Source organism: Python bivittatus, unplaced genomic scaffold, assembly GCF_059951505.1.
Source record: "Python bivittatus isolate LINGU-HERP-01145 unplaced genomic scaffold, Pbiv_v1 ctg000570_np1212, whole genome shotgun sequence".
Lineage (NCBI taxonomy): Eukaryota > Metazoa > Chordata > Lepidosauria > Squamata > Pythonidae > Python > Python bivittatus.
The window spans coordinates 24,123,622-24,151,025 of NW_028277097.1; the positions used below are offsets into that span (position 1 = coordinate 24,123,622).

General features: G+C 51.5%; 1 protein-coding gene across 2 annotated transcripts in view; it reads left to right on the forward strand.

The window, feature by feature from the left end:
* The window catches only part of CNTFR (ciliary neurotrophic factor receptor), a 303,394-nt gene that overhangs the window by 66,332 nt on the left and 209,658 nt on the right, over positions 1–27,404 (forward strand). The window contains exon 2 of one of the 2 annotated variants that reach the window (XM_088152656.1): positions 1,993–2,102. The exons of the other annotated variant lie outside the window; for it this stretch is intronic. The gene's annotated coding sequence lies outside the window, so the exon portion shown is untranslated. The remainder of the gene's footprint in view (positions 1–1,992; positions 2,103–27,404) is intronic. 2 annotated transcript variants of the gene reach the window in all.

Here is a 27,404-nt window from a genome sequence, read left to right on the forward strand (position 1 = left end):
ATGACAAAGTGAAGGAGGCAGTGAATGAGAAAAAGTGCGTCTAGGAGAACAATTGCTGCAAAAAATGAGGATGAGAAAATATATATTGTGTAATATGCACAGAGAGAGACTTTTAACAAACGTGGTCAAAGAGAACAAGGGATGGTTTGCATTAAAAGAGAGGGGGAATGCAGAGTGACTTGATGGAAATAAAACATTGTTCTGGAAGTTGGGGAAGAGGGCGAGAGAGGGGACCTCAGAGTGACTGAGTTTAAAATACAAGTGATAAAATGATTTGGGTTGAAACTGAAGTGAGGAAATGCTGCTGTGGAAAGATTGTAGGTGTTTGCTTGGGAATGATACGGCGTGGAGTGGAATAGAAATGGAGCTGTAGCATCCATGAAAGAATTGGCGCTACCGTAAGAAGGTTGGAAAATGGTGAGGTTGTGGGTGGAAATGGCGTAACTGGAGAACATGCAAGAACTTCAGGGGGTTGGGTGGTTAAATGTCGCGAGAAGCAGTTTATTCACTGAATTTGGTGTCAAAGGTCACAAGTAGATAAGAAGGTGTTGGGTGAAATTGGGTCATGGGAAGTAACAGAATTCGGGAAGTCCTGTGGAATTTTATGCCATCCAGGGGATTGGAGAGTATATATTATTGGTCTTCAACAGGTCACTGAGAAATGTTTGAAAGTGAGAAAATAAGTTTGTTGATTTAGAGAAAATGCACGATAAAGAGAATAGGCTTGAATTATGGAATATTTGGGGTGAATATAGAGTCAAAATTTGGTTGCTGAATCAAGAAGGGTAGAAGAAAGATATGGATGCAAATAAGTAAACTACTTAGCAAATTATTCATGCATGAGGCAGGCATGTGTGATGCTCCCTTGGTCATTTAATGTATTTGTGAATACATTTATAAAGATGGAGAGGGGAGACTTTGGAGGTGAGCTGGTTGGGGAGGTGAATTTACATGTACTTTTGAATGAATGCCATGTTGGTGTCTGAAAACCCAGATTGAATGTTAGATAATTGTATCATGCGCTAAGGAGTAGGAATTTGAAAAGACCAAAGTAGTTGCATTTGTCATGGAAAAGATGGTGAAGAACTGCAAGTGATGCATAAATGGCAAAGAATTAGGTGTTGTGTACCTTGATAAAATGTTTGTTAAAGATGGGAAAATGGGGTATTCAAAGTTTGTGAGGTAAAGAAGAAGAAACAAGTTCAAAAGTAAACTGGTATGAAGAAATGTAGATTGAGTACAGATGTTAGAAACCAATATGTAGGAAGTACATTGATGTGGCTTGGCCATATAGAAAAAAATGAACGTTGATCAAATCACAGACCAGTTCTGTGAAGGAAGAGACAATGGGTCAAAGGGAAAGAGGAGACCAAGGAAATGGTGGTTGGGTGGGATTGACAAGCTCCTGAAGAACAGAAAGATGAGAAGTTAAGGACAAAAGGCAAAGTATGAAGTGGTGTGCAGACATGGTGAAAGAGAGGATGATTTGCAAGGTCAAAAAATATGGAGAAGGATAGAGAATTTCTTGGTATAGATAAGATTTAGCCAGGTTTTCTGAGCTTTTTCGTATCTTTCATTCTTTGGTTTCCTGTTTCTTACTCCTTTTTGGAACTCTACAAAACATTGTTTACCCCAGAAATAAGTATGATGAAAGTGTGATAGCTATGAATGTATGTTGGATTTCTCCTGACCGTGCTGGTGCCTTCTCACACTTTCTCCTTTGGGTGGGAAAACCACATTATAATCCTGGCTCGGCCATAAGTCTAGTTTTGAATATCAACCCCAGTAACCTGACAGGGTTATTGAAAGGAGGAAGTGAACCTTGTGCAAGCTGTTATAAGCTCTGGCAGATGAATAAAGAACAAAGGCGATTATTTTTTTCTCCTAAATCTTTTTACATAGACAGCCCACAATCATTGTATATAGCAAAATGTTTATAGCTGTGGTATTGAAGGAGTTCAGCTGAGGTGACAGACGCATTTCTCTTGATAGAAAGCCCCGAATAACAAGGACAAGGACCAAGAACAGGCGAAGTGTGGAGAAGCTGAGAAGAATTGGATAAGCCATTTCAGCCACTCCCTGCGATTGAGGACACCCAAGAGGTGAGTGTCCAGCTGCTACCTGATGATTGTCTTTTGACTACATCATGGCTTACTTTCAAGAACCTGTGCCTGAGGATCTTTGTTTGGGTAATCTCTGGCTGTTCCTTGATGAGTGGGACTTGCTACTGGCAAGACCCCTCCACCTGGATGCCATGTGGGCAACTGGAACCTTTCTGAGAGTACCAAGTTGAAGTGTATGGCTCTGAGGGCACCCAAGGTTGGAGAAGTTGCTGCCAGGGCATGAGGCTCATCCCATCCTCTGAAGTCTGCATTTAAATGCTTAAACTCTTCTCTGCCCATGGGGCTTTTCAGTAGGATGCAAAGAACAAGGTTCTTCCTAGCCGTATGAAGTATTTCCAGATTTTCCGTCATTCTAACCATCTTTTCCAAATGTGCTGCAAAGGATGGGAAATGTATACCAGCACTTTTGAAAAATACCAGTGAAGAAGACAAGTAACTGGCAAGTAATTGCTAGGACTTGACAGAATTTAATATTATTGCTCCTAGGGAATTCTGGATGGCTTTTGCCCTGACAGATCCCACAAAGCATAGATTTTGGAGTTGGCCTTATAAAAACAGGCATAGCAAATACTTGCTTCTTTTTTCTCATAAACTGAATCAGGGCAGGTTCCGGATAGCGTTTTGCTCTCCTTTGGGATCTCAGGAGGACTAGCTCATCCCAGGTGACGTCATGAATGGCACGGGCCGCTGACTCATTGCAACAATGGCGATGCCATCATTCCGGCCCTGGAGATGATTTCAGCTGGTGCTGATCTAATTGCTGCCGGGGGTCTCGTGGCCATCATGACTCATCCCAAGTTCTCAGATGGACTTTGCATGATTCTGAGTATTATTTGATTGTTCTATTTTTATGCTTGAATGCCTGCCGGAGTATACGTGAAGTCTGCTTAATGCAAGGCAGGGAGTCTTTCTTCAAAGCACGTTTTCTGAAATGGTGGGGGCGGGGGGGGATAGCATTTTAGGGAGATGTGATGGAAATTCTATTGTTGCAGGATTCAGACTGGCCGGATGATTTCTTCAAGCAGGTTTCAATCTAAAGTAGGCTTTAGCTGTTGCCAGTTTTGACTGTTAGTAATTTATTAATCGGATGTTTGTTTCAGCAACAGAGCATAGCTTTGTATGTTTCTTACATTCTTGTGGGAGATGACGTAAAATGTTATGAAACTGTATATGCCTTTTTGGCCATAAGGTGACTGCTTTACTATAGGGATGTTGGCTTTTTCTTTTCTTATGGACCAGCGTCGCAAGCCTTGTTTCTCCAGCGCATATTGCCTAGACATCAAAATGTTGGGGAGAGGGAGGATGGAAGGGCGGAGCTGTGGACCCTGGCCTTCATGCCACCGTGGCCACAGATGCCTGCGATGGGGAGGGCGCGTCTCCATTTGCTTCGGCACCGGGCTGAACAGGGAAGTTCCGCTCAGGGCCTCCGGCCTTAATTCTGTGAGGCCAAACAGATGCGCCCTTATCTTCACTGCTGAGCTCCTGTAGCTGGAGTCTTCGCGTTCGGCTGGGTGGATGGATGGATGGATGGATGGATGGATGGATGGATGGATGGAGGACAGGATGGAAGCAGCAGCTGTGGGTCTCGATGCCCCTTCCCTTGTGCATCCTTGTTCCCCAACTGGGTCAGGGCTCTTTCCTTCCATGTTTCAAAGGGTGCTGCTGAGATCTCTGGGGGAAATCTCTGGGGGACCAGTTATGAAGAAGGCTTGGCTCTCGCCAGCATACTTGTATGGACCTGGCTGCTCGAGAGACAGGTGGTAGATCAGCGTGTTGGTTTGAAACAATGATGTTACCAGATTCATTAGTCTTGGTCAAACAATGGCATCCAGACTAGTGGTTGTGCGATCGTGGCAGTCCTGACCACATTTGCTAGCACGGTTCCTCTTGCTTCCTTGCCTGGGGCTGCTGATGTTTTCAGTGCTTTATGCGCTCCTTGCCAGCAACAGGGCTCCCTAACTTAGAGGTGTCCCACAGACCTTTCCAGACTTATTACAAGGACTGGGGCATCGTAAGCAGATAGAGGGCCTGGCGGTCCATCCCCTGCAGGAATCTCCGTGAGTGTTTCTGACAGATGATTTTCTAAGCTCTGTGCAGACCCGTCTAGCGAAGGGAAGCCCACCACCACCTAGCCGAATGTCTTCCTAACACGAGATTGGTATGGCTGTGTTGGTTTGGGGTTCCTGGATCTGCTTCTGTACGTAACCACTCACTGTTTTCCATGCTGGATATGAGCCACTAAAGCAGAATTTTCTGCCCCTGTAAAAGAACACCAGATTCAGAAGCTGGGCTAGCCTTCTCCAACTGGGCGCCCTCCGCGTGCGCTAGATTATTCCTGCCAACTCCGGCCATCATGGCCCAATGGGGGGAAAGTTGAATCAAATTATGGAAGTGACACTGGGATGATGTCAGGCAGATGGTTCAAAGGACAATATTTTCTGCAGCTATTCTCTCATCCCCTCTTAATGTATTTTTCTTGTAAAAACAGGTGGTGGGGAAACTCGGGAGATTTATAAATGGGGAACCCATTTCACATTTGGTGGACAAGATTTGAACATGATGAATGTCTCCTCTGAAAGCCTCCTCATTGAAAGATGAACGCTGCTGCTGTGGGCCACGAGGAGCCCGTGCAGTCCAGTGTCTGCCTCTGGGAAGCCCACTGAGCGGCCTTGAAAGCCTTCATAGGCAAGGTGGCCACCCCTCTGGAGTCGAGCTTCCCCGTGGCTGACTGTGGATCTTTCCCTCTCCTCCTCAGAAGTAGAGGAGCTTCCTAGTGCTTTCCAGAATGGGTCTGAGGTTTTGGTCTCTTGCCGATCGGGAAGGGCCCCTCTTGTTGCATCCAGACTTAGCAGCCTGAGACGTGAAGCTGCTGGCCATGGCTACATCCCGTGACAGCAGATTCCCCAGGCTGATAATGGATGTCTTCCTTCTTTCATGAATCTTCTACCAACCAGGTCCTTTGATTAATGCCAACTGTCCCCCTTTTGAGTGAATTCATAGCTTGCCTGTCTCTTCTTTCTCTGGGCAGTTTAAGGTGAACTTTGAGGTGCCTCTGGCTCCCTAGCTATGCTTTTATGTTTAAAAAAAAACAGGTGAAGGCCTGGTTTCTCCGTTGCTTCCTTTTTATTTCGCCCTGTGGCAAGCTTATGCTGGATTCCTCCCAGCTTCCCTTTCATTAGGTCAAGCCAGTCTTTCTTGCTGCCTCTATTTTCATAGCACACACGACTCTGTTAACAATAGCCATTACGGTTACACGTTGCCTGCAAGGAACAGCAGTAATAATAGGATCCAGAGGGACAAAATGAAAGCCATATAATATGCTAAGGCAAATTAACGTTGCAAAATTAGCCATGTGTCTAGTCTCACACAAATGGAGGAGCTCAGCTGGATTCGTGGCCCAGAGCAAAAAGGAAGGAGGAAATGCTTCAAGAGCCTTTCTGCCCACAGCTGATGGTTCAGCCCATGCCAATCGAGCCAGTTACGGAGCAGGTGATACCACCTCTGAGCATTTCTCTGTTGGTGGATTGGCTCCAGCCATGAGGGAGAAGATCAGAAGAAATTGGATCCAGGCCCCCTTGGATTCAGCAGTCTAAGCACGGGTCATTTGGGAGGCCCACCAGTGACCCATGAACACAGGAGTAGTTTCCCATTCACGTTCCCCACTGGTAGGAACCAGAGACGTTATTCCTCTTTCTGGAATAAATGGTTGACGCTCACAGCGCCTGGAAGTCTTTGTTTCCTCTTCTTTTAGATTTATCTTTCCCTGATCTCACAAAAGATCCAGAGTTCAACTGGCTGGTTTGCATAACATCAGCAGCCTGGTTCCTGAATAAACCCCTTTTTTGGTCCACACAATCTGCTGAACTGTAAAACAAAGCAAAGCTTGCTGTGTTCCCACAACATATTAACCCTCTGAGAAATTAACCAAACTTAAAACCCAGTTTAGCAGGTCAGGAGCATGGCTGTTTCTTGGTCTTCAAATGACTTGCTTAAACCTGTGGTCAAACATGGCCACCATGTGAAGATATCCTTCCTTTTATGTCTCCCACAGTTTCTTTCTGACTGTGTTTCAGAGTAGCTCCAAGAATTACCTTGTTTCCTACCAACCCCTGATGGTCCATATCCCGCTGTTCTTAAAGTGCTATTTCAGGAACAGACAGGCTTTTCATGTCTGTTCCCCCCCCCTTTTTTTTTAACCTTGTGAAATTCCAGTGAATTCTCAGTTTGGTGTTATCACATGCATTTTACAAAAGTTTTGAATCCCTGGGTGAGGTCTTTTCATGCTTTGAGGTTTCATCCATTCCTTGTTTAAAAAAAAAATCCAGAAACATTTAATTTGGGGGGGGGGGTCTGAGCATGTGATTTATGTGTTGAGAATCTCCCACTCTCAGGGCCAGTTCAGGAGAGTCTGCGGAAAGGGGAGAGCACAAGTTATTTCCATGCACCGGTGTGTGCAACAGGAGCAAATGCTGTAGGTGGACTAGCAAATAGTCTAGCGTGCCATGTTCGTTAAGCCCAGGATGAGTAAGAAAAAAATCATTCAGACCACTGGTGTTCCCTGAGCTTGCTCGTTTTCCTGCAGGCGCCTCATGGCCAGGCTTGGTAACATCATCAGTGTGAGGGAATGTGGGGTTTGCTGCCTGTTCACACGCAGCAGTTTGCCCTGCCAGGTTTGGTGGTGGTTCCTTGATTAGGGTTTACTGCCTGTTCCCTGTTTAACTGGTGCTGCTTCCCGTTTATCCGAGTGACAGCTGCTGGAGAGCGTGTCTTCTAGGCCGTTGGTTTCCTTCCTAGACATCAAAACGTATCTTTTAAGCGGTACGAAAATGGGGTTCATCTCTCTGTGTCTACTGATGGCTGATTTGTCTGAATGCCAAGCTTCCAGGAATTCCCTAGCATTTTTGGAGTTGGTATTCACGCTCTGCGTAAACCGTTTTAAGAACCACTTTCCCACGCACTGAAGATGTTACCTAGCCTGGCGACAAAATGCCTGTAGGAAAACAACCCAGCTCAGAGAACCGCGGGACCCCTGCGCTCCATGTTCAGAGCTGGCCTTCGGATGCTGCCCGGAGCTTGAGGTGAACCGAAGCTGTGATGGGTGGGCTAGCCCCTTCCTCTTCGGTGGAGGGAAAGCTCGAGCTGGTTCTGGGTTCTGCCAGGCGTGCCTTTGCGGGGAGGGGGGCTGATTAGCCCACCAGAGTGCCTGGAGGCTCAGACGGAGGAGGAGGTGCGCCCCCGTCCCCCTCCCCCAGCGGTGGCCTTCAGATGGGCGGCCAGAGCCTTTTTGCAGATTCGTAAATGCAAGCTAATGGTGTGTTTAATGGCTGACGCGCACCAAAGGGCCCTGGGGTGGGCGGGCGCAGGGATGATTTAAACCGTGCTTAATAGAGCGTATGATCTGGTCCGTGGCAGACACGGATGTGCTGCAGCCCTTCCCCTGCTTGGGCCCTGTGGGAGAGGGCAGCCGTGCCATGCCGTGCTGCGCAGGTGCCCTTGCCCCCAGAATGGCCCGAAAAAAGTAGGATCCCCCCGGAAGGCGGGTAAGGAGGCACATGCCCTTCCTGGCAGCGCGGGGCCATGCTCAGTTTTAGGGGGAGGAGAGGAAGGGAGCCCTTCACCCACCCCCGTCCTGAAAGCGTTGCACTACGTTTCCCATCAGCCCCGGCTTCCCCTTTCAGGGAAGCTCTAAACCGGACTGCGTGCCATTCTCCCGAGGTTCTTCTTCGCTGTGCGTGCGCCTTATCGTTGCCGGTGCTCAGAATTGGAAATGGTTGATAAGGAAGATGGGACACATCTAACCTTGGTTTGCAGGAGGAAAGAAAGTGCCCCCTGCTTGGCGCCGCAGTACGCGTGGGGCTGCAGAGAGCGGGATCTTGCTTCAGGAAGAGAGTTGGTCAAATGGCAGAGCGGCCCCGAGGACGGAGTTGCGAGTTGCTGGTCCCTCTGCTTAGCTTCTGGCCTGAGGGCCGCGGCTCGCTTCGCGGAGCGTCCTGAGAGTGCCGCGGTGTGAGGGAACGCACAGTCCCACGTGCTGCCTGGTGGGGGTGGCTGCACGCTGTGGCTCTGTGACCGGCCGCGGTGCTGGGTTGCCCCCGGAGACGTCCCCCTCCCCATCCCGCCCAGCAGATCCGCCGTAGCACAAGCGGAAAGAGGCTCTTGGTGCTTGGCGGTGCCCAGATGCTGGCCTTCTAACCTTTGGGGGATGGTGGGCACATTTGGGATGGCGAGGGCATGTTGTGGGCGCTCACACAAAATGGCTTCCACGCCGAGCACAGCCAGACCCCAAACCTCCATTTACCAGAAGGCGGATGCTGGCAGGACCCCATCTGGTTTCTGGGCATCGAAAGCAAGTCCTTGACTGCAGCCATCAAGCATTTTAATGTTCTTGGAGTGCTCCTGCGGGGTGCCGAGTGATTCTTGGAAATACAGGGGATGTTGAGCGCCCTCCTTTCTGATGCAGCCCGCCAGTCTGCTCTTTATCTCTTCAGATCTGAGAGAGCCTTTCATGTAAGGGCCAGACGGCCAGGAAACGTGGTGGGTGCCAGGGTGCTTGTGCCCGTGGCGAAGCCTGCGGAATAGACGGGGAGCATTTCCTCAGCTGTCCCTCTTTCCTCGAGAGGAAAGCCAGCCCCAATCCAGCCCCCGGAATCCTCTTCCCTGCTTCCTAAGCCGAGCGGGTTTCCAGGCCCATTTCTTCCTGCTGTTGATGGGGAGGGCCGTGAAGGCCGGCCGGCCGGGGGCGAAGGAAGGAGCCTCCCCCGAGAGCGTCTTGAAAGCAGCTGCCTGGTGGAGCTGACGGGGCCCTCATTGGTTGGGTTGCATCTCCTAATGCAAACAGGCAGCGCTTCCTGATCAGTCACATCCTTCAGGATGGACGGCGCTCGATCATGTCTGGCAAGCAACGTTAAGGGGCGGCGGCGGCGGGTGGAGGGTGGCCGACTCCCGCCCGGAACCCAGGCAGACCCATCCGTCTGCGCCAGGCAGAGCGGGAAGATCCTCTCGAGGGCCAGCATCGTCGAGCGTACGGACAGCCGGGGGCCGGGCAGCTGGACGTTCTCCAGCTCGGCAGAGGCTAACCCGGCTTAGCGCGCCGCAGGGGGCCTTTGGGAAGGGCTCCTGTTTCGTGGGCTCGACGTGCTGGGAAAGAGCGGGGCTGGGCAGGGTTCAAGAGGGATCGCGGCAGGATTCCAAGAAAAGAGACCTGCCTGGATTTCAGGCCGCGCTGACGGGGAGCCCTGCGTTGCCGTGTTGCGCGGCTTAGGGGACCGGGCTTCTTCCCTTGCGACCCTCCTGCTGCTGCTGGGGCAGGGCCTCCCTCAAGCCCAGCCTTCCTCCCCGGGCACTGGAGCATCCTCCCGTGGATCCCGGCTCCAAGATGGCCAGTCCTGGGAGCTCTCCCGTACGGTCTCTCTGTCCTGGCGCTGGGATGACGGTGAGGCGCCCTGCAGCTGATTGGGGGCATCTGGGGCAGCGGAGACGCCCTGAAATCTTCTCGCTTATAGCCCACCCGTCGGACAGAGCCTCGAGGAGAACAGTGGAGCCAGGCCCGCTTCCCAGGCTGAGCAGGAAAGAAGGGGAAAGCAGGAAATCTGTGTGCCCCTTCCAGAGGCTTTCGAGGCAGCCCTGGAGACAGCGCCCTGTGGAGGCTGGCAGAGCGATACCCTTGGCACTGCTGGACTGGATGGGCCTCGGGGGAAAGAGGAGGCTGGAATCCAGTTTACAAAGCAGACTAATTATCTGTTTGGAGCTCGTGAGCCTCGTGCCCAGTTTCTCTCTGGGCGTCCACCTCGTGAGCGTAAATAAGTATTTATAGCCACAGGAATCAAATTTAGTGCATTTCGTAAATCCAGCAAATTTAAATTTAGCAAAGCTACAGATGTTCCTCCATTATCTTGCTTCCTTCCTTTACGGTACAGGAATCACTCTTTTCCAGGGCTGCTCCCAGCTATGAGATCCCTTCGCGGGATCAAGGCTTCCGGCAAGTTTCTGAAATATCCGTAACAGTCTCAGTTTTCGGCAGCTCCAGGAAACTCCCCAGCAACCGCGTTGACAGGTGCCTGGGGTCCCCAGCTTGGCTGAGAATTTGTGATTGTACAAGGCTCAGGTCCAACAGCTTGTTGTCACTTGTGTGACACGCACGCACGCACCCCCTCCCTTCTGCTGGAACAGATGGCCACACCTGGGAACTGGGGGGTCTCGATAGCGTGCTTGTTAGAAAAGAGATGTGTGGCTCCTGGAAGCTCTAAGCAAGTAAAAATAAATCAGCCAAAGCAGGCATCTTAGACATCCTCCTTGGAGCCGAAATCCAGGAGGCCGCCTGGTCCTGCAGCCCAAGCTTGAAGGAAGACGTCGTGTTTCCTGCCCGGTCTGCCAACGATGCCACGGAAGCCCTGGCTGATCTGTGCAACATGGGGACGGCCCACCGCGTGGGCGCGGTGGCTCCTCTGTGCCCTCTTCCTTCTGGCAGAGCTGACCCAGAACTTTGGTTTGGTAGGAAGCAGAGCTGTTGGGGGCTGGAGAACCAGGGCAGGGGAACCCGGGTCCGCTGAGACGGGACACGGAACGGAGCACTTGGTAAGGCTTGCCGGAAAGGAGGCTGGCCCAGTTCCCTGCCTCGGTGGCTCCTGCACAGAGTCGGGTGGTGACCCTTTCCTGTACTGCGTGGTGCCTCCTCCCTGGGGAGTCCAGGCCCCCCGCCCCCCCAGCCGCTGCTCTTTTGGTATTTAGGAAGACGGCAAAAACCCACCTCGGTTATCGTATAGTTGACCCTCTCTTTGATCCTTATTATACTGTATTCCTTAACTCGACGTACGAATGTTGGGATATGCAGTATCTTGCTTAGGGTTGTTTGGGACTGGAGTGGCCTAGAAGCCTGGTAAAATAAATAAAAATAGCAGTAATTAACTGTTAGCTGAATTAATTCTGATTTTAAGTTTGCCTTGAATTTAATTGTATTATTTTATTCTTAGGTTTAATAGTTTGTTCTTTTTATTGCTTATGTTTTATAGTTCACATTTTTATTCCTTTGTTTATTAAGCTACCTCGGAGGTTTTATATACAGAAAGGCAGGATGGAAACCAAATGAATGTTAAAAGCGGGCCCTGTGCTGGGGCCCCTGAACCCCTGCGGGCCCCTTTTCAAAAGCAGCTTCTCTTGAGTCCTGATAGAGCGGGTTTGGGGGTCATTGTTTTTTGACAAATAGGGAGGGTTTGGGGTGGGGAGGACCAGGAGGGTACACCATGGAGGGGCCCTTTCTGCACGTCCTGTTCCTCCTGGTGGCTTCGCGGGGGGTGGGGAACACCTGGGCCAGATGTGCTACCCCTCAGCAGAAGGGACCGAGTCCCCCTGTGGAGCCTTCTGCTGCCCGGGGCCTCTGGATGCTGCCAACGCCCAGTTTTGCTGCGGACCTTGCAGTGCCCTTCTGCTGCGCCCCCCGGGAGAGGGGCTTAGACCCAACCCAGTGCCCTGCTCTCCGCCGGGGGGGGGGGCAGTCAGCAGCCAGGCAACCAGCCAGCCCCCACCTGAAGGAGGAGATGGCAGGATGAACGTCCTTTGGTTTTTTTATTTTGAGCCCTTGTAATTTCTGCCGAATTCACCAGCCGGGTTCTGCAAAGGGATCAGAGAAGCACCCCTTTTTCCGTCTTGCAAAATTGTTGTAGTTCCCCCAAAAGCAGAGGAAGCTGGGCATTGGGCGAAAAGGAGGCCCGAGAGGCGCACTGATTGCACAATTGCATGGACCAGTGATTGAAAGGCTCCCGATTTGCCAGATATTTCCTCCGCCAGATGAATCCACCCCTGCACTGCAGATTATGAAGGAGGAAAAGCACCGGGGCTGTTCTGCGTCCCTGGAAGCGTCGAAGGGGAGTTGGCAGCAGCAGGACAGGGAGCAGTGGAGCAGGTGAAGGCTCAGGGGATTTCTGCCCCTCTTCCCCCACCCTGGCACCTCCAGATGTGCTGGGTTGCAAAGCTTGTGCTGGAGGGGGTGATGGGAACCCTTACAGAGGTGCCAGTACAGACAGAAATCTAAACAGCAATTTTAAAAAGTAGAAATTTGGCAGAAATATACAGCAGGTGGGCCAAAGTTGGTAGGATCAGGCCAAGTGGTCCAGGGCTCTGTTTCCTTTCAGACGTCTCCCACCTTCTCCATCAGTCCTCAAGCAGCTGCCTTGCAAAGCTAGATTGTCCTCTCGCCAAGAAGATCCCATTTGGCTGTTATGGCAAATCGCCTTTCCCAGAACCTCTCGCAGAGCAGACGTAAAGCTTCTGTGGAGTTCAACCCAGCTTCCCAGTTATGCTTCAGATCTCTCTGCTGGCGCCCTAAAGGTGGGCGGCCTCTGTGCCCGAGGGTCCTCCTTCCAGGGCAGGGAGAGGTGCCTGGGGTTGACCGCGGCTTCCTGTCTCAGGGCCAAGGTCGCCTCTGGTGCGGGCAGCACGGGGGAGGCCATACTGAAGGGACGCCTGCCTCCCCCACGGTCACAAGCCATTACCTCGAAGGGGGCCTTTCATTCACTTGACGAATTCTACTTAATAAAATAAATACGGAGAGAAAACATAATTGGATTTCATTTATTACCCAGTTCCGCCTAGCAGCCGCCAATTACAGGAAAGCAATTAGAGATAGCTGCATTAATAGCAATCTCCGAGCCACCAGCAGACTCCCTCCATCAAAGTTTCTGGCTCGCATCAGGTTTATTTGTTTCTGCTCCCCTTGTTCTTGTCAGTGCTTTGGCGTGGCAGCTGCAGGAGTGGAAAGGCTCTTGTCGGAGGTGGGCGGCTTTGAACGGGGCCACGTGACCCTGAGCCATGGGCGGAGAGCTCAGCGTTGTGGGTATGTGTGCGTGTGACGGCTCCCTTGTCATGCTGGGCCATCTTTTCTGTCTGAAGCAGCTGTGGAGGCTGCCCACACACACCATGCGCCAGGGGAGAGGGGCGTGGGGTACACTGGGGAATGAGCAGAGCGGCCTTCAGGGGGAGATCTGTGGCATTTGATTGCAAAAAGTCTAGACAAAACAGTTGTGTCTTTAGCTCGCCACACCGGCTTTGAATGTCAGAGCATCCCAGTTGGTGTCTGCGCCTCCAGGTAGAGCTGGGGTCATGACTGGACTCCCACTGGGCTTGCGGTCTCCAGACGGGTGGTGGGTTGGACTTCATCTTCCAGTCGCCATGTGCTGAGGAGGAGGAGGAGGAGGAGGAGGAGGATTGCTGCTATATCCGCAACACTGATTATAATAACAAAAAGGTGCGGCAGTATCCAAACGGTACACACCTTAAAATTCGTTAAAACGAATGCATTGTTCGCTCATTCTCACGTTCAGATGTTAGGTGACGCTGTGTCAAAATCCTAAGTGAAGGCTGTTTGGAGCAGCTTCGTTTTAGCAGCTTTCCTGAGGGACGCCTGATGGTGCCACCCGTATTTCTGGAGGAAGAGCACCACAAAGATTTGGTGCTGCCACAGAAAAACAGGTTCCTTGCTCCCCCCTGAATCCCTTGTGGGCAAGTGGCCCTTGGGATGTGCTCATGGGGCAGGCAAGACATCTTTGAAATACAAGGGCTCCGTGGGTGAAAACCAGCACTTCGATTCATGCCTGAAGCCTACTGGCAATCAGCGAAGAGTCCATAGCATCAGCATTATGCGCGAATAGAAGTTCGAACTTGCTAGAAGATGGGCTGATGTGTTTTGCTCCAGGTGCAGCTTCCAAGTCACCTTCAAAGGCAGCCCCATGTACAGCGTGTTGCAGTAATCTAACTGGGGGGTGATTAAGACACGCGTCGCTATTGCCAGGGCCTCCTCGAGGAAGGGCCCCAAGTGGCACACCAGCCCAAGCTGGGCAATGGAAATGCAACTTTACGTCTGATCGGCGTATGGAGGGTACTTCACCAGAACTGACAGGGGTCCTCTCCCAGCAGCTTCACGTAAATGCTAAATAGCAGGAGGGGAGAGAGGAATCCTGCAGCATTTCGTCGTGAAGTAGCCAACAGGTGGATCGCTCCTGCCCTGCCACAGTTACTCAGGCTGAAACAATTGCTCAGGAAGGAGAGGATCCGCTGCAGCACGGTGACCCTGACCCCCAACCCTTGCAGGCAGCTCAGAAGGCTACTAGGACAATAGGATCGAAGGCCACTGGGGGGTCAAAGCGTATAAGAAGGAGCCTCCGTGCATCCAGGCCCTGCCATGGTCCTCCACCAGTGTGACGAGGCAAGATGCCCCTCTCTTCAGCCTTCCCTAAGGAGCAATACTGGAACTGACCAATAGTGGTCTAATATGGCTGGATTTAGGGAAGGCGTCTTCAAGAGGGGGTACAACTCTTTCAAAACCGAGGGCGTCACCCCCTTCCCCACCAAGGTGCCGACCACCTCCCTGATCCAGCCAATGATCCCTCCACCTTTCCAAAGGAGTAAATAGGACTGCACTCATATTGCCCAGCTCTGTATCCGTCCCACCAAGATCTACATGATGGGGAAAGAATACCAGAAAATTACAACTCTGTCACCTCCATGGGTTCTGCCCTTGTGGAGTCCAGGTGTTGAGCAAATTGGAACAATTTTATTCGTGAACTGTGGCCCCAAAATTATGCAGCTGTTGGTTGCCGCATCTTGCCAACTTTCACCACCTGGAAGAGAGTGAGTCACCCTGGCTGTGGTTGCTAGGACACAGCCCACTGATGCAACAAGGTGTACCTTAAGCATGAGCTCTTACCCACGTTCTGTCTTTGTTTCATGCCAGAGATGCTCTAGGCGTCCCTTCTGTTACTCCCCTTCCTGAAGCTCCTCAGGGATTGCTGCACCAGGAGATGCTGTTCAGAAGCATCATTCAGAGTTCAGCTTTGGTTGCTTCCATGTTCCAGAGCTGAACTATATGCTCAAGGGAACTGCTTTCCAGATCGCTGGGAAAGTTCCTGAGGGCCTCTTGAAATCCATTTGGGTCCATAAAGTACCTGCGGTTGACCAACTGAATAAGTCTTCCCATCCCATAGGGGTTCAAGGCAGTGACTAACGTCAGGCAAACCAGGGAATGGTCTGACCATGGCCGAGGGCTAAGAACCACATCCTCTGACTTCAGATCCTCAAATAATTGTTCCAAGTTTGACAGTTAGATTTAAGAATCATTGCCCGCTGAGGTCACGAACATGAATGCCGTGCAGGCAATGAAGTCCTGAGCCTTTCCTGAACCCTACTCCAAGGGCCAGAAATTGAAGTCCTCCAGGATTAGCAGCTGGGGTAACTCCAACGCCATCCTGGCTGGTAATGCAATCAAATAATCTGGGAAAGGATTCTGCCATATCAGCAGCACTCCCAGCTTATCGCTCAAGGCCTCTCACCTTGGGCACAACGCTTGTGCTGGCCACCAGATTCTCTCTGAGGAACCCCCTGCCCCTTCCTTTGCCCGACTTCAGTGTTGTAGTTGGTGCTGGACCCAAAACTCAGTAGAGCGGATCTCTAAGGGGGGAGGTTATGATGTTGCCCCGTCAGGTTTCAGTAATAACTGCCACAGCTTCATCATAGATGAATGTGGTCTTATTACAGAGCTGGTGTTTAACAGCCACAACTTGAGCTACAAGTCTCAAGGAAGATGTGGCAGGCTGGGGGAAGGGAGTAGTTAATTTTTTAGGCCCTCAAAGTTGAGAGGGGATAAAACCTCACAATGAATCTATGGAAACAAATCAAAGCTGGTTAAACAAATTGTGTAGGTGCACACATGGAAGCACAGAGCACATCTAGGAGAAGGACCCTCTCTGTATACAGCTCTAAATTTTTAATGTGATTGCATGGCATTATTTGACATTGTATGCTGGCCTGTTTATCTCAAGCTTGGATGCTCAGCTAGAAAAATAATGCTTGATTTTGAATAATACATGCAGAAAATGAGAAGCCAGAAGCCAACAAGCTAGGATGAATGTTTGGCCTTAAATGAGAACCTGATGACATCAGGCAAACTAGAAACGAGGTAGAATGAGGAGATTGATGGGAAAATGTTAATCCTGGATACAAATAGACTAACTGCCTTCCTCCGCCTCCTTGTTTCGGAGTGCCAGCCAGCAAGGCCAGTGATCTGGAATAGTGGGACCTACAGACCAACATCGGCAATCCTGGTTAAGAATGGCTTCTCTGTAGGGAAGACTGGAGCGCCTGTATGTCAAAGAGGAGAAAATCAGCAGTGGTGTTTCGGAATACGCTCTGTGGTGGGTGGCAAAGCGATACGGTGCTGCAGTGGTATTGCCAGCTTCATGAGGATTCTAGTAGCGATTTCAAGATGGAGAAGGAAATCGGGCATCGAGGGGGAAAAAGTAATGACAAGAAGCTGGTTCAAAGTCACACGTAGTCTGGGTAAATGTACATTCCAGTCACAACACAGAGACAACATTTCTAGGTATGATAAAACAGTTGTGACTGAGAAATGCAGAAGCAATTGTGCCGGATGTCAGGGCGTGCAGGGGACGTGAGCGAGAGCCAGGAACTGCTTGTCAGCAGAGTCAGCTCGGCTATTGAATTCAGCCAACGGGTTGGTGGACGGCCGTCACTTTCTTCCAAGAAGAGGAATCCGCTAAATGAAAAGATGAGTTTAAGCAGAATTGAAAAGGAAAAGAAAGAAGGTTGAGTCTCTTCAATTTGCTCTGAGGTTTATTTAAAACCACAATAACAAAAGCTCAAACGAGAGGCAGGCCGCTGACTTGGAAAGTCACCAAGAGGTCCAGAGGATGCCGGTAGGATCTGAGAGCAAAACTAAGAGCAGAAGACGTCTCTTTGCAGAAGACAGGGTCTGCCAGGCAGGAGAATAAAAGGCATTGAAATGCGGGCAAATGCAAATCGTTATTAGACAAAGGAAGCAAATTTCAAAGCTCAGCGCTGAAAACTTCAGAAGGAGGAATCTGCTAGGAAGCGACTGATGCGGAGGCTCGTGGAACCAAGCCGAGCAACTCTTTTGCAGCCGGCTTCGCAGAGGCTGCGCTTGCACAATGCGCCCGACGTGTGGTTCGCACAGCACACAGAATCATAAAGGAGCCAGTCGGCTCGCCCAACCGTTGTGGCTGCGAAGGACGGGCAGAGCTTAATCGGGACCGAGTGTGGCCAGCGGGTGATGCAAATTCAACCTGGGATGCCGAAGCGAAAGGGGAAGGGGAGGGCTGGGACCGGAGAGCCGGGGGCATGAGGGCCTATTCACGTGGTTCCAGTAGGAGAGACCCTCTGGAGCTCAGGGCTGGACTGCGGAGCCCTCGGCGCTCTCTGAGCTTGGCGGTTGGCTTGCAGACGTTTCGTTACGGGCTGGGTCGCATCTTCGGTGCTGTGTGGCGTAACACGATTCCCATCTAGATGGCAAGCAGGATGGAACTGGAATGGTGGTGCGCGTGGAAGCAGGGGTCTTCGGGAAAAGGCGCTCCACATTCAAAGTTTGGGAAGGAGATGGGAAGCACGTTCAGCCCCTATAACGAAACTCATTTAAAGGTTTGAAAAGCTTCTCCCAAGGAAGAGAATGGTATCTTGCAGCTCCTTTCTTTCCACTTCTCAGAGAAGGGTCAGCTCGCTCCCCCTCTTCACTGGCAGGGGGGGAAAAAGCAACCAGGGGCAAAGCACTTTCTTGGTCTGGCAGGTGCTGTGGGCATGCAGGGCTTCGGAGCAGCTCTGCCCTCTGGGACCGGGTGGGTATGCCATCTGGGGCAGCCTCTGGACTTCTGTCCCGGAAAACGAGCCTTGCTCAGAACAGCTGGTTATGCGCAAGACAGATTTCGCCATCTTTAGTCAGGCAGCTGCAGCGTTACTTCATGGGCGAGCCGAGGGCTCCTCCAAGTCAACCACCTGATACCAGCATGGCCAGCGGCCACGGAGGCTGGCACCCTCTCCTTGGAAGGCCAGCGTAGAGCAGGGCATAGCAAGGCCCACCCTTCAAGAGTGGGGGGGGCAGGATTCACTGGGGGCTTGGGGATTTTAAGGTACAAAATGGGGGCCTCTGCAAGCTTAAGACACCCATTTTGCATCTTAACTCCCCACCCCCCATGAAAATACAAAAAAGACCCAACTTTTTGCACCCACGTACTTTAAGGAGGCTCTGGGGGCTGCACAAGAGATGCTGGAGGGTGCACCTTTCCCCCAGAGAAACCCCTTCGTGGGGGGGCCTTTTGTTGCTCAGGCGAGAGCAGCGTTCCTGCGTTAGAGGAAGTGCCACAGGGGTCTCCCACTGCAGGGACCAGCCCTGCGGAGTCCCTAGCTGGGCACGCTGCTTGCTGCTGCCGATGGTCCCGGTTAATCTGTGCCGATCACTCTGCCTTTTGTCGACGGTGGTGAGGACTGGCGAGCGTGGTGAGGACAGGATGGATGGAGGAGGAGGAAGAAGAGAAAGGCAGAAATTAAGAGAGTGCGGTAATGACAACTGGTAGGCAGAGGCAAGTGTTTCTCAACCGTGGCCACTTCAAGACAGGTGGACTTCAACTCCCAGAATGCCCCAGCCAGCTTCTGGGAGTTGAAGTCCACCTGTCTTGAAGTGGCCACGGTTGAGAAACACTGGGCTAGACTATGCAGGCTACAGCCTTGTGGGCCTTGGGGTTGGGGAGGCGCTTTGCCATGCATTCTTGGGCCCAGCAGATGTTGCCCTGCTAGCTAGCCCATGGATTCTCAGTTCTGGGGACAAATGCCCATCCTGGGACACCTGCTTACAGAGCCCCCCCCCCCCCCAGCCCGCCCGCCCCTTGGCTGGAGTGAAACCCAGCAGGGCATCTTTGCAAGGAGGCTGGCCTTTTTCCTTGTCGGCCTGCAGCCCCAGGACATCCAGGGGAGCAGGCTGGAGTGGGGAGGCAGGGCTTGCTGAACCGAAGTATGTGGCAGATGCCGGGAGGCAGTAGGGGAGGGGTCCCCAGGAAGAAGAGTGCTGCTGGGGGTGCCACGGTGGACGAAGGAAGCGGGGACGGGGCTGGGGCTGCTCAGGGGTGCTCCGGTGGCTCTGCCGACCCGGGGAGCCCCGGCCTCAGGCGCCCCGTTGCCTGGACGTCCGGCGGGGAGCTCACGTCTCAGCCAAATGACACAAGGGTGCCTGCAGTTTCCCCCCTGAGCCTCCGTGCGCGGCCGCATCCCCGTGTTGGGTCCTCCTAAAGAACTGTGAGAGGAAGCAAAGAAAAGTTCTGATGGAGGCATGGCTGTGGGTTATGGGCATGGCAGGGTCAGGGCGAAGTATCTGGAAAGCCTTGGAAGAAATGTTCACCCCTCCTTGATGGAGTGGCTGCCGAGGGGGTCAAAAAAGTCAGTCGTGTCCACAACGGTGCAACCCAACTGCTTCTCCCCCAGCCTCCTTCCCCTCCCGTTCAGCTCGCTTCTCTTCTGCCCCCCTCCTGCGGCATCGGAGGCAATCGGGCAGAAGGCCGTAGCTCCCCCTGATGAAATGCAGCCTGGATCACGAAAAGCTTCGGAGTCTCGGGATGTCGGCACGTTTAAGGGGATGCATCGCAGCTTGAAATTACAAGAGGCCTTTCAGCCCTTGCTTCTGCCAGGCGGTCCAGAGAGTGGAAGAAAGCAGCCGCTGGCTCTGCTGGAGACCCCAGGAACGAGGCGGGCCTTGGAGAAGCCCGCGTCGGTTGCCAGGCAGCGCCAGACCTGGCCCCCTGGGGCTGGCCGAGTCGATTTCTGCAAGTCCTGCCTTCTGCTTCAGCCCCCTCCTGAATGCTCCCTGAGACCTTGGGTGGGGGTCTGCCCCGGCCAGAACTGCCCCCAGGTTCGCGCCCAGAAGGAGGGACCTGCAAGGGCGACATCTGGTGGCCGAACCAGGGGTAGCCTTCCTGCAGCCAGGGAGAAGTCGGGGCAGGGGAGAAGAGCTGACTGCCTTTGGGGCGGGAGGCACGCGTCCTGGGGTGATTCCCGCTGATGTTGCTGGAGCCCAAAAGGAATTTAAATAACTTTGGAAAATTAGCTCTCGAAAGGGTGACCCGAATCGTGGCAGTTCCCGCAACATTTTGACTCTTTCTTAAAACTCGCTACTATTATTTTTAAAGAGGTCGGTGGGCTGCCTGTCCCTTTGGGGGCCTTGCTCTGAGCCTGCATCCCTCTGTGTTTGGAGCCTCCAAAAGAACTGTGAGAGGAGGCAAAGAAAAGTCCTGGATGGTGGTGGCGTGGCTGTGGATTATGGGCATGGCAGGATCAGGGTGAAGTATCCAGAAGGCCTTGGAAGAAATTTTCTCTCCTCCTTAAGGGAGTGCCTGCTGAGGGGGTCAAGAAAGTCAAAATCGTGTCCTCCACAACTGTACAGTCAAAGCACTGCCTTTTTTTAACATGCCACGCGCGCAGTTGTGGCTGCTGACTTGCCTTTTTTGACACACACACACACACACACACACACCCCACCCCCCGTGGATGCCTCTGATCTGCTTCCCTTTGTAAGACGAGGCAGGAGAGTGGAGCCAGCCAGCCTTTTCCTAAGAGGGAAACAGCCTCGTCGCTGCGTGCTCCTCACCCATTTCCGGGGCTCGCCCTTGCTGGGCCGACTCCGACCCTTTTTGCCCTGCTGGGAAGTGAAAGAGAAACAATGGATGAGTCGGATGAACGGCTGTGCGGCCGGGAGGGCAGGGGACGCCATGTACTCAGGAAGGCACTGTGCGAGTGGCGCCACATCACCACAGCATCTTTGGCCATGCCAAGCAGGCCCTTTCGTGTTGTGGGAGAAGCTGCCTGACGGGGGGGGGGGTCCTCAAAGACCCGCAGGACTTGCACCAAGTGAGCAACCTCCAACATCTCCTGTGCCTGGGGGCCCCGGCGGGAGGGTTTCCGCCAGATCCGGGATCCACCGCTTGGGGAGCAGAGTTTGGACGTAGCTCTGGAGACCTGGTGGTTCCGTTGCCTTTGGTCCACCAGGAAAGGCTTTAGGACTCACCTTTGACAGATAGTCTTGGGGGGTGAGCAGCTGTTGGGCCCGCCCCCCAGTTGCGGATCTGTCTGACCTGTGGGGCATACAATAAATATTTAACATGCTTTTAGCAGCGGAAGATCCTGCCGCAAGGCTGAGCTTGATGAATGGGCCAAGGTAATCCCATTAATGGGAGGCTGGGATCAGTCCCAATTCTCGGCTAATTTCCTCGCTCTTTAATGCTGCTTCACTGGGGGAGGAGGAAGAAGAGTTTCCACAGGACCTCTTTAACTGTGTAGGCTTGAGGGAGGTAGAGACCCCACCTCCAGAAAAGCCCTTTTAATTTTTTTTTTTTTTTTTGGAAGATTTGAATGTTCAAGCTGCTAAATGGAGAGGAAACAAAGAAAGGAACTCTAAATGTAAACATTTCACTTAGTAGAAGCTGTTTTTCTTTCTCTCTAACTTCATGACATTCCCTCCTCTTGGCCACCACCGTCCTTGGCTTCTTCCATGTTTCCATGTCTGGTCTTCTCCACCACACGAGTTCCTCTCCATTGGGAGCTTGTTACTGGAAGGGTTTCAGATCAGTTGTCCAGGAGTTCGGCCAGACTTTAGAAACATGTACACCATGCACGCACCCGCTGTGTCTTGGCTGCTGTGATCCAAATGAGTTTGTATCATCGGGGAGAAATTCTTTTTAAAAAAACAACCCTCTGCTGCTTCATTTAGAAAGTCATTTGGGCTTTAGAAGACTCTGGAGGATCAAGGTTCAGAACTTCCATAGCCTGGGTTGGACAGCCTCTTTCTCTGGAGGAGAGAAACCTCTCGAGTGAGGAATTAGTTGAGAATTGGAATTGATCCCAGCCTCCCATAAATGGGATTATCTTGGCCCATCCATCAAACCATCTTTGGATGAAGATCCTGGGGGCGAGAGTGAGGTGGAGCAGCAAATGGTGAAACCAAGGTTCTCTCTCAGCTCCCAAGAATTATCCCCTCCCACCAGTCCTGTGATTCAGGTAACCAGGTGTGACCCAATTGGAAAGATCAGTCGTGGAATATGGTGTTTCGTTTCCCCCTGCAGTGCTCTATCGAAGGGCTCTATCTAAGTGGTGGTGGTGATGAAGATGATGATAGTTTTTCTCTTTGGCATGGCTTCTGGAGCACCACCATTTGTGGCAAGACTGAGGTCATTGGATTGGGAAGAGGCCTGTGCAGGTCCAGATGTGGAATGGAATGAATTCACATCTGCTTATGCTGCCTTGAGCCCACAAACATCTCTCCTGAATTAGTTCATTCCTTCAGGGTTTCGGCTGAATCAGATGTATGCTCATGGTTGATCATGGATATCACAGGGATCAACTACCTTTCCTGCACCCAGGCATCATCACGGGTGAAAAAAGATGCCAAGAGTCTCATGAATATAACTGAAATAACAAATTGTGCAGCCTCAGTAGCCATTGTGGTGTGCATTTATGAAGACGCTTTACACCCAAATCCATTCTCCTCTGTCACATGAGCCAAGTTAAAAGGCAGTGGTGATTAGCACGGTCTGCCCTACCAGGGTGCCCTCGTGTTTGGGGAGATCCCATTTCCCATTCCTTCCTAATAAGACAGTGGAATTGTACTGTAAGGTATCTGGAGGGGAACCACATCAGGAGAGGCAGATTTAAATCTTTCTTTGTCCTCTGGCAGTCTTAAATCATAATCCAGCAAGGGTGAGTCATCCAAGACCACATGATGACTTGGGGCAGAGGAGGTCTTGAATGAGGGTGAATACCCCCCCAACCCTCCCCCCCCTACAGGGCTAGCCACAAGATGATTCATCCCATATTGTGAGTGCACAGCCTTCTTCATGTCGCATGTTGCACTCGGCTTGTGCATGCTTTGTTGCTCTCTAGAACAAGCCAAGATAACACTATGTGCTTCATGGTGTTCTTTGTGATGACTACAGGTAGTCTCAACTTACGACCATTCATTTAGCAACCATTTGAAATTACAATGGCACTAAAAAAAGTGTCTTACGACCAGTCCTCACACTTACAACCATCATAGCATCCCCATAGTCACCTGATGAAAATTTGGGTGCTTGGCAACTGTTGCACACTTATGATGGTTGCAGCGTCCTGTGGTCACATGATTGCCATTTGCAATCTTCCCAACCGGCTTCCAACAAAGTCAATGGGGAAGCCAGCAAGGAAGGTTGCAAGTCGCAATCACATGATACCTCGCTTAATGACCACAGTGATTTGCTTAACGACCATGGCAAAAAAGGTCATAAAATCAGGTACAGTCACGTGATGCCTCACCTAATGACTGTACCACTTAACGATGAATTTTCTGGTCCTTGTTGTGGTTGTAAGTCAAGGACTACCTGGACATACCATTCTGACCAGTACTGGCCCAACCTAGAAAAAACTAGGGCGAAACTGCTGCAAATCCCACATTTTTGTGAAGTCTGGGGGCTGAAGCGAGAAGGTGGTACTTTTGGGTGGCAGTGCCAACACTTGGCAATGCTAGCCTCAGGAGTTTTGGAGAGTTTTCCCCTGAATTTTTATGTAATGCCATCTTTTCTTTTTCATTTTATCGCGTTGTTTTTGTTGGGGTTTTGGCCGATTGTTTTTACTACTGTTCCTTAGTCGTTTCTCTTTGTTTTCTGTGGCGCAGTGGGTGTTTTAAACGGTTTTGTTTATATTCCATGCAAGCTGCCGAGAGTCATTTTTATTGCATCGGGACAGAAGTGTGTTTAACAAATAAGTAAGCGTAAATGATGTCATGATGCCTGTGACATCACACCCGCCCCATGGGCACCCACGCTGCTCTCTAGGAGCAAGAGTAAATGAGGTTCAGTGAAGTTAAAGTGACATTGGCTAACCCCAGATGCCGCCCTTACGCCTCAATCCATTCCTCCTTTGGCCACGTGAACATTTATGATCCGGTGGCAGATTTGGGGGAGGCACCCGATGGGGCTAAATTTGGACCTCGGCTGTGCACAGGGAGGTTCAAGTGTCCTCCTCACTTTCTCAGCGCCTCTTCCTTCTTCCTTTATTTACCAGCTGGAAATAAAGGGAAACCCTAATCACCCATAATCCCTGCTGCCTTCCATGAATTTAAATAATGGAGCGAATGCAAGGCAAAGGACAAACATTGATACCTTAAACTAAGGTTAAATCATTATCACTGCTAAAATGGCAAAGCCGCTCCATCTTTCCAGCCGGCCTTAATTTGTTTGCAGAGGAGATAAAATGAGGTTTGTGGAGTTCCTTGAGTGACATTTGCCTGACTTATAATCCAACCCCCCCCCCCCCCCGCCTCCCACAGCTCCCAGATGCACTGCGGGGAAATCTCCCATTGATGCAACCGAAGCCTTTCGGTGGCCCGTGCAAACAGAAGCCGTGAAGCCGTGAGCAGCTGTGGAGGGATGCTGGCTCTGCCCCGGCCCTCCTGACGGCCTGCTGTCTGTAGCCGGGCGGTTCGATCGCCTTGTGGATCGCAGGGCTTGGCTTTTTCACGCTCAGAGGCTTCGCTGTGAATTACGCGCCTCCTCCAGAAGCAGAACGTGTTAAAGCCCCGTTTGTCTGTGAGTTGGATTCAGGGGCGGCGGGGGGGGAGGTCTTTACAAGCTTAAAATTCTGCGCTAAGAAAGACTTCTGCAGCCAGAAAACACGAAGCCCATTTTGGAGAATTCTGCCCAGGAGAAGAGACGAGCTTTCATTTTCAGTAGGAGGGTTTGCCGTTGCCGGTCAATCTCGACCATTTCTGCAACCACACAGGCTAGAAACTTGGTCTTCTGCTGGGGGTCCCGGGAGCTGCTATTTACTTTGGGCCAAGGATGAGACTCCCTCTAGTCGAGCTCAGCTGGGGACAGTTCATGGACATGTCGACGTGGTCCTCGTGGCCGTCTGTTGCAGCTTCTCGCCTAGTCTGGCGTGGCGGGGGTCCAGGCGAGAAGGCAGTGCCCTCCCCATCTCCTGGAATTGCCAGCCGGTCGTGGCTGGGAATTCTGGAAGTTGGTCCTCGTATCTGCCCGGGTTGGAGAAGGCTGGTCGCAGCTCTGAAAAGTCTTCGCTGTCAGTGGCCCATATGCCCCGCTGAGGCTTCTGAAACCGGAGCTGGGCACCGCAGACCTTGTCGCCACCAACAAGTTTGTTTGGCCAGGACAAGATGGGCAAGGTCAATGGACCGGGTCCAGAGGTGCCAGTTTGGCAAGCTTGCCCTGGAATAAAAGGCTTGAAGGTAGAGAGTATTAATGGGTGCCTGCCCCCCACCTCCTGTTATGGTCTGCCAATCCCCCAGATGAAATTAATGGGAATTTTTCCTGGCTCTTTTGCCTATGTCAGATCAAAGGCAGTGGTATGAAAAAATCAGTCTGAGATGCTGTGGATCTCGAGTTTGACTGTAGCATTTGTGGTTATGTTTGTTTCTCTTTTTTCCTTTCTCCAGCTACATCATTATGTTTCCGCACCCCGCACTTCCCCCGTTTTTCTCTCCCCCATCACAGAGGATGTGCAAGACCTTGTTAAGGGCGCACAGACAAAATGTGTTTCATTAGCCACGTATCAAAGTTGTTTTGCTGCTGTCATGCAGCTGAAAAGTTAAACATGTCTGATCAAAGGCGGGTAAACACAGCTTCAAAACAAATGCCTCGGGCCCTGCCAGCAAGCAGGAGAGCTGTCAAAAAACGGGCCCCCTCCTGACACCCAGCGCAAGTTCCCACATGTGCGTCTCAGCAAAGATCTCAGCGAGACTGCCCTCTTCTCTTCTCTTCTCTTCTCTTCTCTTCTCTTCTCTTCTCTTCTCTTCTCTTCTCTTCTCTTCTCTTCTCTTCTCCTCCCCTCTCACCCCCTCACCCCCATACCAGGCATCTTTGTGCAGCTAAGCTCCTAAAGGCGTCCTAAAGTCAGCCCGATGCCAGTCCATCCTTCGAGTTGTCTGCAAGACCATTGTGGAAGGATGAACATTTTGGAAATTGTCCGTATGTGTCTTTTCTTCTCATTCTGCCATGTGAAGGGTTTGGAGGATGCTGGTTTCAGCAAAGCTCTCCACCTCTCCGGTGGCTTCCAAGCATGATTCAGTGTTATGTGTGAATCCAGAAAACAGGTTAATTCAGTCACCAAGTTAACCCGCCATTCTGTGAGTGTTGCCTTGTTCTGGTGCTAAGATAGGGGAATTGTGCAGTCTTTTTGAAATGGGGGGTTTGGGTAGACCAGGAGAAGAAGGGGGTGCTGGCGTTTTGCTTTGCATTTTGCCCATATTTTCCCTTATTGAGAGAGAAATATAAGGTGTATGTGTAAAAATGTCTCAGGTGGGCCAGGAGCCTGGTGGATGCCAAGGGAGATTTCCATGGACCCGCTGGGATTCTCAGGTGCGCCCAGTGAGCCGGGGCTGTGGGACTGTTCTTGGTTTGTACTTTGGGGATTTAGGGCCTGGAAGCAGTGCTGGAAAATCCCACCCACACACACACACAGTTGCTATAATAATTAGCAATGGATGCAAAATGATTTGTGGAAGAACTTCATCTGGAGGGAACTCTTCTGCAATTCTCCCCTCCCGACTCCTTGGCTAGTCCGCTAAAAATCTCTCTGTGGACCAGTGGATTTTCACCCAGGTTTGTCCAGTGTTTCTTCATTGGTTTTGGGAACTTGCCTGAATGGGTGTTCCTCTGACATCAAACCGACTCCAGTCAGGCCCTTTGCTTGCCCTGATCCCAAAGCCTGATCGCAATAATTAATGACGAAGGCAGGAACCCAGATGATCTGTCTTGGTGCTGGACTGTCCCGGTGGGCCAAAAAGCCCCCCGCCGCCCCCCCCCGGGTAGGGTTTGGTGGAAAGGCAGCAGCCATGTCAGATTGCACAAATTGTCCCCAAAGAGATCAACCCAAGACTGCCTGGGAATTTTGGACCCACCCCTGGGACCCCGGAGGGCCCCCATTATTCTTTTCTTCCATACTATTTCTGAACTGTGGGTGGGAAGAGACAGTTTCTGGGCAGGTTCCACATCAGTCATCCTGAGAGACAGAATGGGTGCATGGTTCAGGAGCAAGCTGCAGTTAAGAAACAACTACAGAAAAGTTATGGAAGGAGTAATTTCACACCCTGCCCCCCTACACAACTGTATCCCCAACATCAGTTCTGTTCTGACATCATCTTCTCTGTGACAGACCAGGGAATCTCCTGCTTAGTTTGCTTTCCACCCACTGACCTCGACTCCTTCCTTCATTTTCCACGGACCGTGGCTGCCTGAATCAGTGACTCATGCCATTGAGAATATCTGAGGGCCAAAAAGTGGCAACTTCTGAACCAGCTGGATCACGTGCACCCTTCCTCTTAGTTTTTAATTGCTGCTGCGGCTGCTTGGGAGCAGATCTGCAGCATTCAGGCTTTTCAACATTAGCTTGGCCCAGGAGAAGGTCCCCCGTCTCTTTGGAATTGACAGCTGTGGCGTTGGGTTTGATCTAAGGCGT